The following is a 12,842-nucleotide window of genomic DNA, read 5'->3' as shown; positions in this document are numbered from 1 at the left end:
GCTTTCTCTACTTGTAAATATGCATTTCCCTATTCTTTTATTCAATTCTATGAACAATGTAACTATCAGTTATTGATTGCTAAACCAAGATGCTACTCAGAAGGCCAAATAAATAAAAAATGGTTATTAACTGTTTTTACACACTAAGTGCACATACATAATGTGGTAGATCATGTATGTGGATGCTGAAGTCCGCATTTGTATGAAAATAACATTTATTGGACCCAAATGATTTATAGCACACATATTAGAGAAAGAAGACAGAAATGCAAAACAACACAAAAAAGAGTGTGGGTCCAAAAAATGTCTTTAAATAGTACAGAAGGAGAATTTCACACACTACACAAAGAGCTTGAAGAAGAGCATCTTCATTTTATGTTTTAGGAAGTCAAGCACATAGGTTGCCACACGTAGCACTTTGAGAGATTTTGAAACGCTTTACTACACGTTGTGACACCCCACGTAACGAGTCACACAAATCGTCACACACAAGCAGCACTAATGCGGTATCACCACTAATGATGACAGATAAACCACAAATGTCATTAGGATGACATAGAGAGCTTGTAAGTGGTGCCTGCTAATGGAGAGGTATGCTGAGCCGGTGGGGTGGGGAAAGCGTAGCACGGTGAGGGCGGTGTGCTGCGATTAGAGGGGTGAGTGTCAAACGGTGAGGTTGAGTGGGCGTGGGAGGAACATGCGGGCTGCACCGGTTAGAAGAGCGGTGTGGTGTGCTGTTGCACAAAGATGGAACTGTTATATTAGAGCCCTGGGAGCTGGGGCCTCTACTATGTGAGCCGGGAGGCAGAAAACCCTGGAATGAGTGTGGGCTCGTTGACGGGGCTGGTGTAGGCGAGAGTTTACTCGAATCATGAGCAGAGGAAGAAGGCCAAGGGTGGCCAGAGAGCATGGTATTTTCAACGGCGGGTGAGGTAGGGGAAAACTCGATGTGAGCAGGTTTAACCCTATTGAGGGAGACAGTAGTTATTGAGCCCTTAATTACGATGTCCACTGTGTTACTGGTTTGTTTGACAACTCTGTACGGGCTTGTGTAAGGGGGCTGTAACGGGGCTTTTACAGTGTCGTCACGAAGGAACACAAATTCGCAAATGTTGAGCACCTTGGGAACATATGTGTGCGGCCGTTCTACCAAGGACGGCAGTTCGCACGGTTTGGCGATTGGAGTAGGAGCAACAAGTTCACCTGGCAGTGTAAGGGACTGGCAATAGATGACCTCGGCCACAGAGCCTTTAAGGTCTTCCTTGAAATTGGTCCGCAAACTGAGTAAGACGAATGGCAGGGCTTCCATCAAAGGAGGCCATGGCAATGTACGGCCGTCTTAAGCATCCTATGCCAACAATCCATGAGTCCGTAGCTTTGGGGGTGGTATGCTGTTGAATGAATTTTCTTGATGCCACACAGCCTACATAGTTCAGAAAACAAGGCAGACTCAAAATGATGGCCTTGGTCGGTCGTCAAGTAAACAGAGCAGCCAAAGTGTGAAATCCAAGTGTCTATGAAGGATCGTGCCATTGATTCGGATGTTATATTGGGTAGCGGGACAGCTTCCACCCAACGAGAGGTTCTGTCAATAATAGATAGCACGTATCTGTAACCCTTGGAGAGAGTGAGGGGGCCCACCAAGTAGATGTGAAAGTGCTGGAAGCGACTGGGAAGAGCGGTGAAGCTGCCTAGTGGGGGCGATGTGTGCCGCGAAACTTTATTTTGTTGGCACAGAATGCAGGCATCGGCCCAGGCTTGGCAGGCGCGATGCATGTCGCACCAGACGAAGCGTTCTGAAATAAGTCTGGTAGAGGCTTTCACACCTGGATAAGCTAGGTTGTGCAATTTGTCGAACAGTTGTCTCTGTAGAGGTTTGGGTATGAAGGGACGCAGCGTACCAGTTGATTCGTCACACCAAACATCGCTTATGACACCGGGAAAGGTGGATCGCACAGGTTTGAGTGACGAGCTGTGATTGGAAATAAGATCCATAGTGTCCGTGTCAGCAGACTGCACCTGAGGCAAGTTAGAGAGGTCTATCAGAGTTTTGAGAGTGCCGAAACGAGACAAGGAATCTGCGACCACATTATCTGCACCTTTGATGTATCGAATGTCAGAGGTAAATTGCAATATAAAGTCTAAATGATGGAAGCGTCTAGGTGGAGGGTCAGTTGTGGGGTTCTTTACAGCAGCAACCAAAGGTTTATGGTCAGTTAAAATGTAGAAGTCCCTACCCTCAACCTCGGCGCGAAAGTGTTTCACAGTCTCGTAAACTGCCAAGAGCTCCCTATCAAAGGCCGAGTACTTTTTTTGAGTGCCGTTGAGCTTCTCAGAAAAGAACTGCAAAGGAGAGGTAGTATCTCCGACGTTTTGGCTGAGGACAGCACCTACTGCAGTATCACTGGCATCTGCGGTAATACAAAATGTAGCGTCCGGATGCGGGTGGGCAACAGTCACTGCGTTTGCTAGTAGGTGCTTCAGTTTGTCAAAAGCTTGTTTCATGGTAGGGGTCGAGGGGACTGGGCAGATACCGGTCATATTTTTGCCATCAAGGGCATTTGTTAGGGGAGCCTGAATCTCGGCTGCAACAGGCAAGCGCTTCCTATAATAGTTAACTGTTCCGATGAACCTGCACAGCTCCTTAAACGAGTGAGGGCGTGGCAAATCCAAAACAGGTTTGATTTTATCCTCAGGAGGAGTGAGGCCCTTAGCTGACACAATGTTGCCTAAGAATCGTACCGAAGTCTGGTTCAACTGGAGCTTCTTATTATTCAGTTCAATACCGGCAGCGGTAAGAGTGTCTTTAACAATCTTCAAATGTTCCTTGTTCTTTTGCAAAGTAGGACTTAAAATAAGAATGTCGTCCAAGTAAACGAAACAAAAATCCAGGTGAAACAACGCCTTGCTTATGAATCTCTGCCAAGTTTGTGCAGCATTGCGGAGGCCAAAGGGCATGAACCGGTACTGGAAAAGGCCAAAAGGTGTTGTAACAGCTGTCTTTTCAATATCCCCTGGTGCCATCAGAATTTGATGACAGGCCCTCCTACAGTCCACTACCGAGAAATATTTGGCGCCTGCAAGAGCATGGTTAAAACCCACGACGTTAGGAACCGGGTATTTGTCTATGATAGTACGAGAGTTCAACTTAGTATAGTCGCCAACCATACGCCAGGTGCCGTCACTTTTTGTGACGAAGTGGATAGGCAAGTCCCAGCATTCAGCAGATGGTTCGATGACGCCGGCTCTTAAGAGAGCGTCTATTTGTTCGCGAACCACTTTCGTGATTTCTGGCTTGAGACGGCGTGGTCGACAAGAGATAGGCGGTCCATCTTGCAATCGAAGTTTGTGGGTGGTGCCATCTGTAACCACGGAAACACACGATGCAGTACACAAGGCGACTGTCTGTGGTATGGTGTGCGCGGCAGCCACTAGGCTGGGTTGTGGTGCGGACGGCGAAAGTTTGCATAAGTGCCAACTGTTAGGTGGCTGGGAGTGACAAACAAGTGAGCTACGCGAAACAAGGTTGGTACACTGTTTATTAGTAACCGAAGGCGCCACTGTCGAGCTTGGTGGTGGTGGCAGGCGCGAATGAACAACTGATGGCGGTAAATCAAAAACATTAACCTGTGCTTGGGAAGTTAGCTGCCCAAGCGAGGAGGGGGATGAATGTGCGCTCGAATTAACACAGAGATGGCAGCAGCACGGACACTGTACAGTTTATGTGGCACATGGTCACAAATGCACTCGGGCCCGAGAACACTGTAGTGGCACCAACTAATCTTGTGTGTTGCCGAGGCGTCATTGGCTGCAAGCTGCTGCCATGCCGAAGATAAATCGTTACTTAAGTCATTGAGGCGACGGCGTAGCTCAAATTGTTCCAAGCGCAGGCATGTAGACTCGACACGTTCCGTGAGCCACTTATTGGTCCATGACAAGAGCTCGGAGGAGGGGTCATTACATTTCCTAGCCAGGTGGATCTGTTTAGCAGTACTATTGACACTCGACAAAGCATACGGGATGTGTTCCTGCGTAGCGTGGTAGAACACTGTATTCTTGATGGGTCAGGCCACAGTTTGTGGCGTCGTAGAAAGTCGATGCCCAAAATGGGATCGTCGATGTCAGCCACCAGGAAGGACCACTTCATATTGCACTCAGGCGAGAGGGACACTGCGTATGAATTAGAACCTATGCACGACAAACTAGATGGGCTTACAGCACATAGGACAGTTCTGTGTAGTCGGATCTTTTAGGTAGCAAGACGAGATGGAAGTAGGGAAACATCTGCACCTGTGTCGATGAGAGTTCAAGTTGCGGACGTAGACTCGTCCATTCAAAGCATTAGTGTTGGACACAGAATGGACCGTGGAACGGCGCCTGTTGTTTATGTCGCAGGAGGTGGCACTGCTGCCTACCTGCGGTTGAAGTTTGGATAGGAGCACGGCGGTTTACAATTGCGTGCTTGTTCCCCGAATCTTGCATGGAAGAAACAGTATTTATTGGTGGACGTCTGCTCCTGTGAGTGGTCAGACGGTGGCGGCCCAGAATCTTCCATGGAGTCAGATGTGCTGTTGTTGTGCGGACGTGAAGGTTTCTGTAGTTTAGTGGGGCATCCACGTTGGGGCCCTGGTTGTGGTTGGAAACTGGTGTAGCTGCCGGACTGATGGGCACGGCGTTACCTAGTAGAGCGGACTAAGCTTGGTCGACGGCGTGCAAGCATTCGCTGTTTGGTCTATCTTCGTAGGCGGAGATGGCCGTTTCGACAGACAGAGGCAGCTCTTCCGTCCAAATCTCGGTGAGCGTGGCATCTGGCATGTCGCATTCACCGACGAGAAATCGAAGGCATCACCACAGCTGGGATGGAGATTTGTCGCCGAGGCATTCTTCATAGACGAGCTGTCGAACGTTTTCTCTTCTTGTCTTGGAGACTTCCAGTATTGCTTGTTTAGCTGTAGCGTACTTCTCATTCGGAGGAGGTGACTTAACCAGGTCATAAATTAAGTCGACACAGTTGTGGAGGTGGTTCATGAGGCATGTGAAACGGGAGTTGTCATCAAGTGCACAGACACTGAAAGTTTGCTCAACCAGGTTGAACTAGAATTCCGGATGGGCAGGTTTGAATGCCAGAAGTTCTGGTAGATTCTATGAACTGGCGGTCGAAGAATGCGGGCAGCCACTCGTGGACGCAGGAGTAGGCGAGTCAAAGTTAACTCTGTGTCGTGAGGGCGGTGAGGGTGTTCATAGTAGCTTGAGGATAAGCAAAATTCGTTAGCAGGAAGCCCAGAGTGGAGCGAAGCGGGACCGGTTGTTGCGGTGATAGGTCAAAGTGGTCATGGTGGTTGCTCGACAGGTTATTATGCAATTGGTCCTCCACATCTGCAGCGAAATTGTCCATCACAGAGTCACTGATGAGGTTGGTGGAACCTGACGTGCTCAAATTACTGCACTGAAGAACACTCAGAGTAACAGGCTGGCAAATGTCATTCACGTAGTGTGCAACCAGTGCGGAGTGATACACACGTGAAGCTTGCACATTCAAAAAGGCGTCCTGTTGTGGCACATTATGAAAACTATGCTCCCCACTATTTACAGTGCTTGCATTAAGGTTCGGTATCAGAGTGTAGTGGTTTCTTGTACTGCTCTGCGGTGAAAACTGAAGCACTTAGGAGCTAACAAAGCCGGAGTCAGATATCACTGGCGTCATGTTCAAAACCACTGCACCTGACGAGGTCCCTGGGTTCTCGACGCTATAGGGCTGCGGAAATTCACTTCGGGCACCGACTACAGCTGGCGTGCTTGAATTTAGTTGTTGTTGATGATGAAAACCGTGTGGCAGTGGCGTGTTGTAGAAGGCCATTGTGTAGTGGACAAAGGTCCATGCGGAACGCAGAAGCCAGCGCGGTGGTCACTTTGTACTCGGTTCGATGGATTATTCGAACTTTGGGGTCACCACTGAAGGAGATATCAAGGTGGTAAGGTAATGAATACGGTTCTCTCTTCTAATCGTCAATACTTTTATTACATGACCAACATACAGGTCGAAGACTAGACCGGAACTGAGGTCCTGGAAGTATACAAAACAAAGATCAACTCGAATACACATATGATGTTCTGGCCTATCGATCCGTGGATCGATGCCACACAGTCATTTTGCATGGCCTTGTATCAAGAAGAAAACGGAACAAGCTTGGGGGGTCATGTGATCAATAATGGATGGATGATGTCAGACGGCAAAACTTTCTTCCCGAGAAACCTCAACAGGGCTATGATATCACGTGAGGGGACAGCCAGTGATGGCTAGTGTGAATTGGCCTTAACTAAGTAAACAGGAATAACGGATAATGAACTGTGTAGTCTGCGCTTAAATAAGTCGAATGCAGCTTCTACCGATTCTAGGGGCAGTTTGTTGAATATTTTCATACCCACCACTTAATAGCTGTTCAATGATTTAAGGCCAATTCACACTGTCTGTCACGGCACCTTCTCATTATTGAGAGAAGAACAAATTTTTTTCCAATTGTCCTTTTTAGCGCAATCACTTTTCGAAGTTAGTCAACGTGAGATTTTGAAGATAGGTTTTCTAAAGCAAGTCTGCTCTTAGCAACTTCTTGGGGTATTCATGATTCCACTAAGGATGGGAATGGTGCTTCATGACGGCGAACTCGTCTTTTCTTAGGTATGGTGTCATCAGTCGCAGTATTCATATCATTGATTGAAACTTGATGTGCATCTTCATCCGTGAGTCACGTCTCATGTTTAAGAGTGCCCGCGGAACCTCACCTTTATATGAGTCCTAGTTGGTTTCCTTGATTTTCCATATACTATTTGCGTAACCTTTTTTGCATTGTATCAACACTGCTATTTATGTCAAACTCTATTAGGAGGTGTTTGGATCCCATTGGATGCGCCAGTTAGATAATTCAATAAAACAAGGAGTGCAAAGTGTTATATCGACTGCCGAGGGTCTACGGAAAGCTGAAGATAATAAAGTAGGAGTGCCGTGATAAGGAAGATTGCAATTCCAGCAAAAACAACAGTTGGGGACCAACGCTGCCAACACTGAAAATTTATTCCGTTAAACTGAAGTTAAAATTCCGCTAAAATCCGTTAAATGCTTATTATTGTAATTTACCCTCCTAAAAACGTAATTTCAATGCACTGATAACTTACAAATAATTTTTTTGTCATCGTAATGGTATATTATCATTACTACTACTAAAAGGAAATTTACTAAGCTCAGATTCCACTCACCACATTAATGTATATCAAGCCACAGTATTTCATTTTCCTCCTCATCCTGCAGCAGGTTCTCTGTTGAAGCCCTGGGACTGAGTGAAGACATCCCTGGGGCATATGCTGTCACAGTGACGATTTCTTGGAGAACATTCTCCGGCAGCTCGTAAGCGTGATAGCACTTACCAACACGATTAAGACCAGCTCTTATTGTAATTATGGTGTTCAACATAATAGTAGTTAGTCTGTTCCGGAGAGACCTTTTTTATCAAATTTAGTTGGATAAAAGCCCTTTTCACATCTGCGTTGGACCATGGTAAAACAAAAAGCATAATAGCCAGATCTGAGAATTTTCGGAAGCTGCTGGCACCGCTGTATGATGTAATTTCATTCTAGAACGCCGCAGTATTGTTGATTTGTTTCCATTGGACAGTAGTGAGCTTGAACCACTGAAAATAAATTTTTGTTACTGTACTGTCTGACAAATCCTTTTCCTTAGCCAGCGATACTATTGGTTCTTTGATCACTATCAAGCATTCTCTCGGAGCATTTAAGGACACTTTTTACAACACTTTTACATTTTGGGACAAGTGACGTTGCAGCTCAGAAGCAGGGGAAACAAGAAAATATTAAAATCTTTTCCTTACGGCATTCTCAACCTTAGATGAAATTTTATTGCAAGTGTTCGTATCCTACAGTAAGACTTCAACTTCGTGACCTAAGTATATTCTTGGTGACTTATATTTGCGAACATCTGCTGTTAAAAGATTGCCTTTATACCCTGGTACAACAATTGGTACTGATTAGTAAACAACATCGTTTAGGAACCGTGATTGGTCTGCAGAATTTGACTGAAACTCCTGATTTACCAGCTGACATTCTTCCAAATAAGGTTTCAGAAAAATAAGATAAATTTTGTTGACATCATCACTGTACATGTTACAGAGGTCTTTGGCAGAATAGCACTTCTCAAGATATCTCAAAGTGGGTTTTTAGTTCGAGCCACTGAGGCAAAGCACGAGGAACATTCAACTTGTATTGCCCTTCTGAACTATGTCAATGGGTTAGCTCCGTCATTTATTCCACTGAATAACTTTCTATAAGCAATTCTGGAAAACCAAGAATACGTTTCTGACAACAAAAATGGCAAATTCTGGGGCAAAGTTTCAGCTGAGGCAGAAGATACCGCCAGCTGCACAGAATGGCAGACACGAGGAATTAAGACAAGATGAGGGACCTCTTTTTTTCAAATTCTGATACACACCATTATTGACGCCTACCATAACTGCTGCATTGTCAGTACCCAAACCGCGCATTAAATGTATTTTCAAGCCATACTCACTAAGCAAAGATTTCAAACCATTGGTTACTGCCACTGCGTTGCCTTCCTCCTACTCTACCATTCCCAATAAAGTGGAAACAATGCGACCTTGGGCCTCAAAAAAGTATATCACACATGCGCTAACAATTTACTGGCACTAATGTCTGTATATTCATCCAAAAGTACACTGAAATATCCGTCTCCTATGACCTTTTTCAGACTGGCCTTGAAATGTGGGTAAAGAATGTTTTTATTCACACCACTACAGCCTGCCCAGCTAGCTGCGCGGTATAACGCACTGCTTCCCAAGTGGGAAGACGTGCCAGTCCCCGGCACTAATCTGCACAGCAGATTGGTGTCGAGCTCCGGTGTGCCGGCCAGCCTGTGAATGGTTTTTAAGGCGGTTTTCCATCTGCGTCGGTGAATGCGAGCTAGTTCCCCTTATTCTGCCTCCGTTACACTATGTCGGCGATTGCTGCGCAAACACTGTTTCCACGTACGTGTACAACATAATTACTCTAACACACAAACATTGCGGTTACATTTGTCTGGTATGCGATGTCCTCAGGGGGTAGGGGGGGAGGAGGGGAGGGGGTGGATCCACTGGGGGCCGAACCGCACAATAACCCTGGGTTTGGTGTGGGGTGGCAATGAGGGCGGTGGACTGCTGTGGCCTGTTGCAGGTTGTGAACCACTGAGGACTACAATGAGACGAAGCCTCTCCATCGTTTCTAGGTCCCCAGTTCAAAACACACACACACACACACATCACTACACTTGCTTCTATGCAAACGCACCGTTTTTGAAAGGCTGCAGAGGTGATCTACGGATCTTATTGCGGAATAATTAGCCACAAATAAACATAATGCAGCTTCTGCAACAGAAACTGCATTGACTGCCTAACTACATATGCATCTAGTTTCAACTACCCCTGTGAAGGAATGGGTGCTGCAAGTTTTACATGATATTTGCTTTTTGAATGATTCAATAAATCCGACAGATGCGAATTTAAATTGCACTGCCAAAATCAACGTCGCGCACTAGAATGATCGGTGGGGATCTCAAGAAGCCAGTCTTTCAATTGTTTGTTGCTACTCCACTCTTTTCTAAACTTTTGGGTGTATTTTTTGTCCTCTTGCTTCGACATTTTGATGAGACAACTAATATAAAAGTAAAGAAAATCACCGATTACAATGTGATTGACCTCACCATAAACATTAACAATTCAACACTATGCACTGTACTGACTTCAGTCCACAGTAACTTGTAACTGCAATGCTAAAAGCAAAGAACTAAGACTGGAAAGGATTATTCTGTTGTGTTGTGGCAGGGGAAACGCTATATTGAAATCAGATTATTAAGACTTAGCTGGAGCCATATTGTTGCCAGTTTAGGATTTTTCACGATAAATATAATTTCAAATTGTATAATGGAAAGACTGAATTAAATCGAAAAATATTGTTGCAGACATCGATACACAGATCCGTTAAAAATCCGTTCACCGCTAAACGCAAAATTTCACCCACTGAGAGTGTGTAAAATCCGTCAAATGTAGTGGAAATTCCACTAACTTGGCAACCCTGTTGAAGACAGGCATGCGAGTTGAGATCACGTGACTTGAACTGACTTGATGTTCCGTGACATGAGAGACAGTATGAATACACCATGATGTGATGGTGCCATGACCGATGAATTGTGCAAATGTGAAAACTTGGCAGCATAGTAGTAATTATTTGGAGAGAGCATTGTGAATGCTAACTGCACTGTTCAAATTGCTTTAGCTTAAAAATTGTACTTTATTGGAAATTTATTGCAGTTTTAGCTTTCATGAACTAATCTTTTTCTTTTGTATATATGATGTATATTTATATACATTTTGTAACTTGACGTTGGCTATTGCTGTAACAGTTGAACGAGAATAAAATTTTACTTGTTTATTTATTAACCTACCACAATCAGTAAAGAGCTGGGGTGTTTAATGTTGTAATGGCAACAATACCAACACACAAAACTACCGAAGTGAAATGTTATGTGCGATGTAAAACATTTTGAGTAGCATTGTGCATCACGAGTGCTTCCTCTATGGAATGTTTCTCTACATGTACGTGAATAATACTTGTAATGCACTATTATTTGACATACTGTACTTTACTTGAATTATCGAAGTATCATTTGCAAGCCGGTACCAAAGTTTGTAGACAGTTCATTCACAACTGTTATTTCTGTTGAAGCTTCATTTGTCTCTTATTGGTAAACACACTGAAGCCAAACAAAATAAACAAAAATACTATCCATAGAGCAGAGCGTTGTGAGGCGGAATTTCAGTTACAATTTGTGACAGAGAACTTACATGCCGAAAGTAATAACAATAACTGATCCTGGGAACATTCACGCTGGAAATGATTAGTTGCACTAGTCATCTATCTTCCACTAAACCAGGAAATAGTTTCACTAATTTTCGCTTTTCACATGAACTGTATTGTATAAAAAATAACGTACATTTGCTATTAAATAAAAATCACAGAAAAACGCATCAATACCATACTAATTTGCAAAAATGTACCTTTAGAAGCTAACTAAGAGTAAGGTATTTTGCATTACCCAGGTTCTGTAAACCTCAAATATACAGGGTGTTACAAAATGGTACGGCCAAACTTTCAGGAAACATTCCTCACACACAAAGAAAGAAAATATGTTATGTGGACATGCGTCCGGAAACGCTTACTTTCCATGTTAGAGCTCATTTTATTACTTCTCTTCAAATCACATTAATCATGGAATGGAAACACACAGCAACAGAACGTACCAGCGTGACTTCAAACAATTTGTTACAGGAAATGTTCAAAATGTCCTCCGTTAGCGAGGATACCTGCATCCACCCTCCGTCTCTTGGAATCCCTGATGCGCTGATGCAGCCCTGGAGAATGGCGTATCACAGCCGTCCACAATACCAGCACGAAGAGTCTCTACATTTGGTACCGGGGTTGCGTAGACAAGAGCTTTCAAATGCTCCCATAAATGAAAGTGAAGAGGGTTGAGGTCAGGAGAGCGTGGAGGCCATGGAATCGGTCCGCCTCTACCAATCCATCGGTCACCGAATCTGTTTTTGAGAAGCGTACAAACACTTCGACTTTAATGCGCAGGAGCTCCATCGTGCATGAACCATATGTTGTGTTATACTTGTAAAGGCACATGTTCTAGCAGCACAGGTAGAGTATCCCGTATGAAATCATGATAACGTGCTCCATTGAGTGTAGGTGGAAGAACATGGGGCCCAATCAAGACATCATCAACAATGCCTGCCCAAACGTTCACAGAAAATCTGTGTTGATGACGTGATTGTACAATTGCATGCGGATTCTCGTCAGCCCACACATGTTGATTTTGAAAATTTACAATTTGATCACGTTGGAATGAAGCCTCATCCGTAAAAAGAACATTTGCACTGAAATGAGGATTGACACATTGTTGGATGAACCATTCGCAGAAGTGTACCCGTGGAGGCCAATCAGCTGCTGATAGTGCCTGCACACGCTGTACATGGTACGGAAACAACTGGTTCTCCCGTAGCACTCTTCATACAGTGACGTGGTCAACGTTACCTTGTACAGCAGCAACTTCTCTGACGCTGACATTAGGGTTATCGTCAACTGCACGAAGAATTGCCTCGTCCATTGAAGGTGTCCTCGTCGTTCTAGGTCTTCCCCAGTCGCGAGTCATAGGCTGGAATGTTCCGTGCTCCCTAAGACGCCGATCAATTGCTTCGAACGTCTTCCTGTCGGGACACCTTCGTTCTGGAAATCTGTCTCGATACAAATGTACCGCGCCACGGCTATTGCCCCGTGCTAATCCATACATCAAATTGGCATCTGCCAACTCCGCATTTGTAAACATTGCACTGATTGCAAAACCACGTTCGTGATGAACACTAACCTGTTGATGCTACGCACTGATGTGCTTGATGCTAGTACTGTAGAGCAATGAGTCGCATGTCAACACAAGCACTGAAGTCAACATTACCTTCCTTCAATTGGGTCAACTGGCGGTGAATCGAGGAAGTACAGTACATACTGACGAAACTAAAATGAGCTCTAACATGGAAATTAAGCGTTTCCGGACGCATGTCCACATAACATCTTTTCTTTACTTGTGTGTGAGGAATGTTTCCTGAAAGTTTGGCCGTACCTTTTTGTAACACCCTGTATAAGGAATATTCTGCCTTGACCAAAACTCAGTTTCTTTTTTGTATTATCGTCACCCATAGATTCATCGGTGATGTTACAATTTC

The 12,842-nt window shown here is 44.6% G+C and overlaps 1 protein-coding gene across 1 annotated transcript in view; it reads right to left on the bottom strand.

Moving 5' to 3' along the window:
- Positions 1 to 12,842, bottom strand: part of LOC126106152 (zinc finger protein 501-like) — a 138,496-nt gene that overhangs the window by 23,138 nt on the left and 102,516 nt on the right. The gene's annotated exons all lie outside the window — the stretch shown is intronic.

Source organism: Schistocerca cancellata, chromosome 10, assembly GCF_023864275.1.
Source record: "Schistocerca cancellata isolate TAMUIC-IGC-003103 chromosome 10, iqSchCanc2.1, whole genome shotgun sequence".
Lineage (NCBI taxonomy): Eukaryota > Metazoa > Arthropoda > Insecta > Orthoptera > Acrididae > Schistocerca > Schistocerca cancellata.
The sequence above is the reverse complement of the archived record's forward strand: the minus strand, read 5'-3'. Positions and strand labels throughout refer to the sequence as shown.